At 41.6% G+C, this 10354-nt stretch overlaps 1 pseudogene; it reads right to left on the bottom strand.

The window, feature by feature from the left end:
• Window positions 1–8125: 8125 nt before the first annotated feature.
• LOC116421256 lies at window positions 8126–8924 on the bottom strand (annotated as a pseudogene).
• Between the last annotated feature and the right edge of the window lie 1430 nt (window positions 8925–10354).

Genomic DNA, 10354 nt, shown 5'->3' on the forward strand with positions numbered 1-10354 from the left:
GGGCTTCAAAGCTACTAAATGTCTGAGACATTGTTTAAACTCAGATCTTCCTGAACCCAGATCCAGGCTCCATTCATTGCAGCACCAATTATATATCAATATGTCAATTATTACTGATATCCATTTTGCTAGATCCAGTTTGGTGTGATTAGTTCCCAATGACGAACTTCGAACCATGAAACTTAGTATCTTCCCTATAGCATATAGTCGTAGAGATCTGTCTTTAGCACTCACATATCAATAAATCACACGAAAAATACACATTATTCATTTGACTTAAACTACCTTCAAAATCCTGTGGGTCCTTTACACACTTGGGGCCAAGGGATTTTTAAGAAGCTCCATTAAGACAGAAAAGACTCACCTTCCAGCTATTTTACTCAGGGCTCAGGACACCCTTTCTACTGATCTTCAAGGGGCAGGATGATCTCTCCACTTCAGATCACTAGATTATGTGTTTACTTCCCAAGATAAGAAACAACAGAAAATTGGGTGGGTTTATAAGAGAATCTGGTTTGAGGGTCAAGTTCCCATAATTTCCTCCATCCAGGAGGTGAAACAGCTCAGGCCCAGCACAAGCTGGCAGATCTCGGTGTGCACAGTCATGTGCTGGAGTGGATGCACTTTCTGTGGGAAAGAACAGTCACGTACCCTTGTTACAGCAAATATAAGGGAATGCTGCTTCTTTGGGACTTCAGTGACTTCCACAAAGAGAACCTGGGGTAAGCATTAAGTATATGTCACTGGCTTCCTGTCTCACTGAGATGATAGGTCAAAAGTATCTGTGATAGTCCCAGAAATATGCCCTCATTCTACCTGCTACAGATATGGGAATCCTGGCTCAAGGATTAAGGATTCTTTACTTGTGAGAAATAAGTCCTAATAAAAGTGAACACAGGTATTTTCTGTGTCAGGGTTATGGGTGTGGGAGGCAATGGATGGGAAACATCAAGAAAGGCCTTAGGATGGAAGTGATCCTTGAGCTGGACTTGGAGGAAATCGGTGCTCTCTAACATCACTGGGGAGGAGAGTGTGCAATTCCTCCCCTGGGCACCACCTGTGCAAAGCCAAAGAGTCAGCTAATACACCATAATTAGAAGGACAAAGAGTAAATCAATTTGACTGGCCTGGAGTGGATAAGAAAGGGAAAACTGGTTAGATAGAGCCACCTGATATTGTTGTTATTCAGTTGTTTCAATCATGTCTGCTCTTCCGAGTCCTCACTTGAAAGTTTTTTGGCAAAGATATTGGGATTATTTCCATTTGCTTCTCCAGTTCATTTTACTGAGGCAAAGAGGGTTAACTGATAGATAAGTCAGTAGATTTCTGAGGCCAGATTTGAACTCAGGAGGATGAGCCTTCCTGAATCTAAGCTCAACGTACTATCCACTTTGCCTTCTAGCTAACCCAGAATCAGACGGGGAAAAAAATTTAAATGAACATAAACGTATTTGTAATTGGTACTAAGGCAGGAGAAAACTGCTGAAACTTACTGAGCAGCAGAAGGATTTGGTCAGAGGAGGACCGGCAGATTTTCATTTTCAGCATTTAGCAACGATGATCATCCTCTGATGGACTTTTGTAATTCTATTCTAATCTTAATTCGGTTTTCTCTCCTATCTAGGCCCTCTGGAGCCAGGAAGCCTATGGAAAGTCTGCTAGATGAGCATGTTCTTTCTTCTTTCCAGTGAAAAGGACTGGCTGAGATCTCGGGGAACACAAAGGGGAATGTCTGCATATTCTTGCTTCCCCAGCAATAATATTGTGTCACTGGGGCTTCATGTGTAAGCTAACCCTTCTGGTACAAGAAATAGTGTCAGCACATCAGAAAAACAATGAACCCATAATGGAGATGCCATCTTTGTCCTGCCTTAGTTGCTTATTCTGGGGCTAAAAAATATACATACACACACTTTCACACTTTAAAACACACACATTGGAAGATCCAGTGTGGTTTGTTTCCTAGTACATGAACTAACAAAACACCAACTGGGGCCTACACGATGGCTGCTTCATCTTTAGAATTCTCCAGATGACAAAGAAAATACTTCTGCAGAGTGTAAAACGTGCCCAAGCTTTTTTTTTTTTTTTAATCTGACTTTATTTCTTCTAAAACTGGTTTTCCTATATCCGTGCCCTTGAAAGGAGAAGGCACAAATGTAGGACTTCCCTTGTAGAGTGAAACCCTTCTAGCAAATCAGAAATGGTGACTTTACTAGATGTTTTCTCCCTAAATATCCCAGAGCACATGTCCAAGTACTAGCTGAGGACAGAAGTTTGTAAAGCTACAAATGTCAGGCTGGATGGGCTTAAATAAGGAAGCATGACTGGAGATGTAGCAGGCTGCTCCCAGCTAAGGCCTCTGTGAGTAAAAAGCAAGGATTTCTCTGTCTTGCTGATTCTGGAGAAAGCAGCTATTCCCCCCAAGCTGAAACAACTGAACCGTCCTGGGAAGGTTTAGTTTAGAGAACTAGAACACCACGGAATCCTTCTATCATCCTACAGACAATAATCATCTCCGACATCCTCAGGCTTTAGGCTGCTGGTAGGGAGAGGAAAATCTGTCCCAAATCCACTGTCACTCAAGTGTGACCCCAGACACGGGGCTGAAAGTCCTAGAAATTTAAGCACCTGAATCTATTCTTTTAAAGAGTTATTCAAGCCCTCACTGGACCAGCAGCTGAGAGAGGTACTGTCTCTTGGAGATACAAACAGGGGGACTAAAGCCTGGGTAAGCACCATGACTCCATTGGCGTCTACAAAGAAAAAAAAAAACATAAGATAACCAGAGTTTAATGACTTTCAAGCAGAACCAGTTGAAGTTACATAAGGGGGCTGCAAATACAGAAAACTCTCCTAAATATGAATATTTCCTAGTCTGACAAATATGCTCTGCAGGATCTAAAGTGAGAATGAAATCACAAGAATTATCCCATGATCCCTCTGCATGAGCTGACTTCCTTCCTTGGGAGCCAGAGAAAGAGGCAAAGGAGCTGAGCCAGCAGCATCATGTACAAGCTCTGTGCTGTCCAGTGCTGATGCTTTCCATATGTCAAAACCAGGACTATTGATAAAGGTTCTTGTGGCAGGGAAGAGCATGGTGAGTGAGGTGCTAGGTTTCCAGCTACAGAGCTCTCTTGTCTCTAAAGCTCAGAGACTAACAGCATCTGCTCCCATGGATATTATATGATAGATGGTTGAACTATACAATCAGTTGCAGGAATATTTGTTTCCCTCAGTAGTCAAGGACACAGACCTACTCACCTTTCTAGTTCTGTTACTGTTTTAGGTTTGGAAAGAGAGATACAGAGAGAGATAGACAGAGACAGACAGAGAGGGGGAGACAGGGTGCAGACAGAGGAGTGACATTCTGGCTATATAATTTTTTTCAGTAACAAAAAGAGCTTTCCCTTTCACCAGAATCACAAGTAGATGAGGGGGTGGGGATGACAATTTGGGCTCCATACCAAAGTAGAAATATTAGGGGATATGCTCCTTTCCAAGGGTAAATAATGATATGTAATACTGTGTGGAATGGAAAGATGAGATGAAGAACTTACAGGGATGTGTGAATGCTTTTTCTTTATTTTATTTTCCTTATTTCTGTATCTCCCTATAACCTATGTGTAAGCCTCTATTTACTTAAACCTAGGCCACTTACAGACATATTAACTAACCTAAACTGGTGGCATTTATCAATGTCCGACATTGTTTACTCTATTAGTTTAAACACTGTCAGCTCAGTTATCTGCTGATTTAAGGTTTCCCTACAAGGCAGGTAATTTCAGGGAAACTGAAACATTCCATTCCCATTTTTTGGCAGCGATATCCCATGAGGAGGCCCCACGCTTCTTAATGCTTTCTAATTTGTGGTGTAATCTCTTGTAACAAAAAGCTATAAAAAGTGTATGTATCCACTGAATCTTGGGCCCTCCTGCTGTGAGTCTCTTTATCTCAAAGTGGGACTGCCCCGTCACTCATGACTTGCTGTAGAAAACAACCTTTTCTGCTTTCTACTTTGAGTGAGCTCTTAGTAGTCATTTTGGGTAGGGGTCTTTTGTGTCCCACAAAAGTTGGGGCTCTTCTGGGATGGGGTCTTTGGGGGAGATGGCTGTGCACCCCAAACAGGGACAGGGGCACCCACAGAGTAGTTTTCTCCATGGTCTCTGGCTCTGGGTGAGCAGCCTCCCTTCCCCTTAGACAACGACCGGAGGCAGAGGTACTCGGTGGAAAGCAGAATTAAAGACTGAAGGAAGTAGAGTTCTGATGGCCGGCAGTGCAGTCTGAAAGAGATTACATGTGTAAACTCGAGGTAAGCTCGCCAGAATCTGGGGGTCCATTGGCTGGGTTGAGGGAGACCCGAGGGATTAGGCCTCTTAAATTTGTGTTTGGTGGAGACTGAAGCCTACCCCAGGGATAAAGGATTTTCCTGAGGAAGCTCTTGGGTGACTGGGGGCCCTGAGGGTAACAAAGGGCCTCCATTGATACCTGGTTTGGGACTAGGTTGTAAAATGGGATAGAAGCAATCCAAGAATTTGTGCCAGAACATTAGCCAGGGATTTCCAGTTGACAGCCCTCTTGGGAGGCAAATTAAAGACTGGCATGAACTTCCCAGATATAAAAGGGAAGAAAACTGGGAGGATGCCAAAGTTCCCTTTTAATGTTGTGACCCAGTTTCTCCAATTGTCCTATTTAGTTATTCTGCCTTAGGTTATAACCTTTCCCTCTTAATGTTTGAGAAAAAGGTTTTATAGATGTTCCTTCTTAATGTTTGACAAGATAAAGGTTTATCCATTTTAGATGTCATTAGAATATCAGTAACCTCCCTCCATTAGGTTATCCCCACCTAGGTACCTCCATTATGTCATTGTTCTTGTTATTCTATAAAAAGCTTGCTGCCCCGATATTTGGGGCTAGACTCTTTGAGATGATGGTCTGGTCTAGCCCTGGGATCAACCATGGATCCATTGGTCCCAGTATTTCTCTCCATTTAATAAACTATTGAATTGGTTTCTAATCTCTGTCTTGCTCAGTTTCTTCAGCATTACAGATATTCCCAGGATAATTGGGTACATCAGACTTAAATCTGTATGTAAAAAGTGAAAATAAAGTTCTGTGTATGTTTATGTGTCTATGACTGCTTTGCATTCAGTGTTTCGTGTTAAAAGTTAACAAGCTTGTAAGAGATAAGAATTCAGCCTCTATGTTGCAGACTTAGAAAAATATCAGACTGAATTGTGGGTACTGGAATTCATTCAGAGTAGTAATTCTTTCAGAGTTGCTCAGAATGAATTTGTCTTTGATCACGGTAAGGTAATGTGGGAGATAATTTTGGGCTTCTCACGATTAGGAAAGAGCAAGAAAAGAAAACCTTTTTCTCTTTATCTCCCTCTGGCTCTGGCTGATTGTAGCAGCTTTGCATGAAAGGGGAACAGAAAGCTGAAAGTATATATTGAAATGAGAAATTTTAAGCATGTAGGAATGAGAAAAACATAGACTGAAAGGGATTTGAAAGTTGGAAAGTTTTGAAAAAACAGGAGAGCAGTGTGCTAGCACTTTAGAAATTCCTGTAAGCAAGAAGTCCATAACTTTGTTATCAGTACTTAAGTTTGTGGAATCATGCTAAAGAATCTCAAGGTAAAATGAAGAAAAAAAATTGGTGCTTAACCCTTTCCTGGCTTACTAAAGAAAAGAAGTTTGGAATATCTAGGAAGATTTTAGGAAATTTCACAATCAAAAGTGCTGGTTAATTTTTAAATAACTTTAAATTGGCACGTGTGTTAAAATTGGAAACTTAACACAATGGTAGCTGTCTAATAAATTAAACAAATGACATCTCCAATTCATGGCCAGACAGAAATAAGAAATTGCAGATACTGGAAAGTGAGATAAAAATAGAGTAAGAGAGGTAGATAGCCGAACATGGGGCCTCTGACCTGTGGGAAAACTAGGTATGCTTCTAAAAAAAAATGTCCCAGGAAAAGAAAAAAAATCATTATTAGCAAGCTCACTTTCATGGAATTAAAGAACAGAAAGTTTAAGAATGCTAAATTTGGGCAGGGGAGTTGGTAATTGTTTGTTTGCAACATTTGATTAATGATTTTGGGAACCTAATTTATTTTAAAGAGGTATTATAATTTTGAAATTGGGGGAAATAATTTTACTGTTGCCTTGCATGTGCTAGATTTATTCTGAGTATAAGATTTGAAATTTGTTTGAATATTGGAATCTTTATTACTAAAGAGGAAAAAGAAAAAAAAAATGTCTATTTAAGGAATGGCAGTAAAAAGCAGCCTGCTCTTGTTACAGAGAAGGAAAAGAATAATAAAATGCAAACTTAGCCTGGGCTGGGCTGTAAAAGCTCTGTCTGGACAGATAAGAGAGATGATAATTCCTCTCAGAAGAACAGTCAGGCAGAAGAAAAAAAGCTTTAAAAAAAAAAAAAAGCTGTATTTAGTTTGGTTCAGAGTTTGTTACCTTCTGAAACGTTTGTAATTACTGGTTATTTGTAACATTGTAAGTTATGCTTTATGGAGTTTTTAGCTATTCACTATAAGTTTTGAAGGGAAAAGCAAAGGAGAATGCAGGTGATTTATGAAGGATTGATTTGCAGGAGCAATGCAAGATTTGGATGATTTTAGAAAGTAAGAGAAAATATTAGGAAGGGATCTGGGAATAGAAAGAAGAAGTGGGAGAAGGGAAGCCATGTGGAATCCCCCCCTCTCCCCCAAGTGTGTTTTAGCAGTTTTTTTATCAAGTTGCTACAGATGCAGCAAACTGTGATTTAAAGGGACAGGCTTACTTTTAGGTTAATTGATTGAATGTTTGTTTCTTTAGATACATAATGGTTTTCTTGTTAAAAAAATATGATCCTAAATTCGATCTGTAATTTGAAAGCATATTTCAAAAAGTTTAATTGATGTTTTTAAGAACTTTTCAGATTCTTTTATGTGAATGATGCCAGTTGCTTACAGGGACTCCAAGAATAAGTTTTTGCCTTCCTCCTTTTGAAAATGTTTTTGTTGTGGACAATATGTAGTTTGGGCTTTTCCTGTGTATCTAGTATTTTAAAAGCAAAATGATTGGTATAATATGATTGGGAATGTTGTGAAGTATAAGGACCAAATAATAGAGTTCAGTCTAGAAACTGAGCCAATCTACTTTTCTTTTCAATGACAAAGGCTGACTGGAAAACTTCCAGTAGGAGAAAAAAATCATTTGAGTATCCTTGGTCCTAATGGCAATGGAAATGGCCTTGAGTGTTCACACCACCAAGAGATGCCTTGAAGCAAAGACAAGTAACAGAGATGGTGAGTGAAGGGGGTGACCCTGTCACCTACTCTACTAGCAACTCGCCCATGACTGATGGGATGTACTCTCCAACCCACACAGCAGTACATGCTAACTTCAGTCACTCAATGAGGTCATTGTCCTCCAGGGCAGGAAATGATGAGTGTGTAGTTGGAAGGGCTATTGGGTGAATCAGGGAATTTGCCTGGCCAGGCAGGAGGCATAATGACCCCAGCCCTGTGAGAGCAGTGTAGCCTGGGCTAGAGAAAAAGCAATCTAGTCTATATCATGACAGTCAAGTAGTGCGGTGACTGGACGGGTTGCTGGGCTAGAATGCAAAAATACTTCATATTACTGAGTGCAAATCTGATCTTAAATACTAGCTGTTTGACTCTGGGAGATTCACTTAACCCTATTTGCCTCAATTTCTTCATCTGTGACATGAGCTGCAGGAGGAAATGAAAAACCATTAGAGCACCTTTGTCAGGAAAATGCTCAGGGGGGTCACAAAGACCCAGACATGACTGAAGACAAATAAGTTTCTATCATTGCTACAACGAACTAGCACACAGCTTCCTCAACAGGAACTTGGACTCCCAACAAGAGAAACACTTTGTACTGAGGGAAAGATATCAAGAGGACCTGAAATGTCAGCATTAACCTGTTTGTGGTTTCCCCTTTGTTTCCCACAAGGCTGTGCTCCCTCCCTTCTGCCTGAGCTATGCAAACAAGTTTTGTGATCGACAAAGCTTTGTTAGAAAGGAGGGGACCTGTGGGACTAGAAAAGGAAAGTACTGTGAGATAGGAGCCTGCCCAGGTGGCAAGGGCTGCTCTGTCCTGGAGACGCTAAAGGACCCTATTAGCTAAATCCACTGAGCAGCCTGCAGGGGTTTTTGTTCAGGTTTGAAGCATTGTGGGAAAGGATAGTGCCTAGACTGCTGACAGTCATAATCTGCAGCATCCTCAGGCTCCAGGCTGCTGATGGTGAGAGTGAAATCTGTCCCAGACCCACTGCCACTGAACCTGGCAGGCATCCCAGATGCCAGGCTCTTAGCACAGGAGATGAGGACCTGGGGGCTTGACCTGATTTCTTCTGATACCAATGTAATTTGTCATGACTATATGTTATACTCTCACTGGCCTTGCAGCTGATGGTGATTGTCTCTCCTGGAGATGTGGACAAGAAACCTGGAGACTGGGTGAGCACAATTGCACCTTGGGAATCTAGGAAAGAAACAAAATTAGAGGAAGACAGAAATTTCTGAACATTGAACTTAAAAAAACAGGAATGAGAGTTTTGTGGAAACCACTGAAATCTCAAATGGTGGATAAGTAGTGTTATTTTCTATCAACAAGAGAAAAAAACCATCTTTCCCATAAATCTCACAAAGTTTTTTATTAGGACCTTTATCTGCACTTATCCTGATTGTTATCAGTTGTCCTGTATTGTGTCTAAGCTTGCTTATCCACTGGATGCAGAGGTCATCAGGTTTTTCATCCTGGAAAATTTATGATCTTCTACATTCCTTCATTGCTCTCCTATGTCTTACCCTGAGTCCAGAGCACCAGGAACCAGAGCAACTGCCATGGGGAGATCATGCTGGCCTTCAGAGACCTGTGCAGAGAGCACTCAGAACCCTGAGGGGGCAGGAAGGAGCGAGAAAGCTTTTATGTGCTGGGCAGGGCTCCCTGCAGCTCCCTTGGGGTCCAGATGCAAAAGGAGCCCCAGATCTGGGAGGAGCTTCTTCTCAGGCACTTTGTAAACCACACTAAGTCACACTGGCTGAGGCTGGCTCTGGAGGAAAAGTCTCATTCTGGTGTCCTCACATTTGTGACCTCAAGGGCAAATACAGTATTGTATTTATTGATCCATAGTAATGGTTGCAGCTGACTGTGGATAAATGAAGAACAAGTTTTCTCTTGCCCCAGGACTAGACTCCCAATGGCCAAGCTCTGGGGAGGTGGCAAACATGGCAGGAGCTCATAGCTTGTAGGCTTTGGATCTACCTCCACTGACTGTGCTTGTGGATCTGCCCCACTATCTCCCTCTGCTGGAAAACTTTTGAACTCCAGGAGGCAGAGAAGATGATCTGGTTCTGACTGGACTGATCCTCCCTTGGGACTCTGGGAAAAGTCTAATAGAATCTCATCCTGAGGGAAATATGTTTTGTCAGTCAAGGGCCCACTCTGATCCACCAATCAGATGTCTCTCACTGTTTCTAGACATGTGGATGTGGGTGAATCTGGGGTCAATGGGAGGTTTTAAAGATGACTGTGACTGGCTCAGTGCCAGGAGACTGGGGAGAGTCATTCACTTCTGGCCTGGGGGATTGCCAGAGGCTCCTGTTTGGTCCAGCCATCTCAATCTCTCCTCTCTCCAGCCAATCAAAAGTGAATGAATGTGTAGGAAAAAAATCTTATTAACCTCTGTCCAAAACAGAATGCTAACTCCTGGAGATATAACTGGAAAAGGCAGAAAGAGATTATTCTCCTTGGTCTTATTCTAAAGGAGATTGTAATCAAAACTATTTTTTATTACATTCTTTACATTCAAATGCTACCTCATGTTATCATTCTAATTACACTAGCAGAGAGGGGTTATGAAAAACAGCACTGATAGGTTATATGATCCCCCTCTAACAGATGAGGACACTGAAAGTGTCAAAGATTAAGTGACCTGATCAAGGTGTCACAGCTAGTTAACTCTGAGGCAGGGTTTGAAATCAGGTCTTCCCGAATTCAGCTTCAGGTATTTACTGCAGCACCTAGGAATGTATCCATATAGGTCTTAATGTAGATGTCAACTTATTCTGATGTGATTTGCTGGGATGGAGCTCTGAATGCAAAGAACGTCTCCCCAGGCGTTTTGGCATCTTCTTTAGAACTCAGAATCTCTGGAACTTGCCTCTATCACTGGGAAGTTAAGTCCTTATTCAGCATCAGGCATTCAGGAGGGTCAAAAACAGACCTTGAATGGGGATATCTTGACTCTCAGGTCACCTCTCTGGTCATCATTCCTCGTTGCCTCATCTTTATCTGATATATTTACGTCACTGAAATCTAT

The sequence above is a fragment of the Sarcophilus harrisii genome, chromosome 2 (assembly GCF_902635505.1).
Source record: "Sarcophilus harrisii chromosome 2, mSarHar1.11, whole genome shotgun sequence".
In the NCBI taxonomy this organism is placed as follows: domain Eukaryota; kingdom Metazoa; phylum Chordata; class Mammalia; order Dasyuromorphia; family Dasyuridae; genus Sarcophilus; species Sarcophilus harrisii.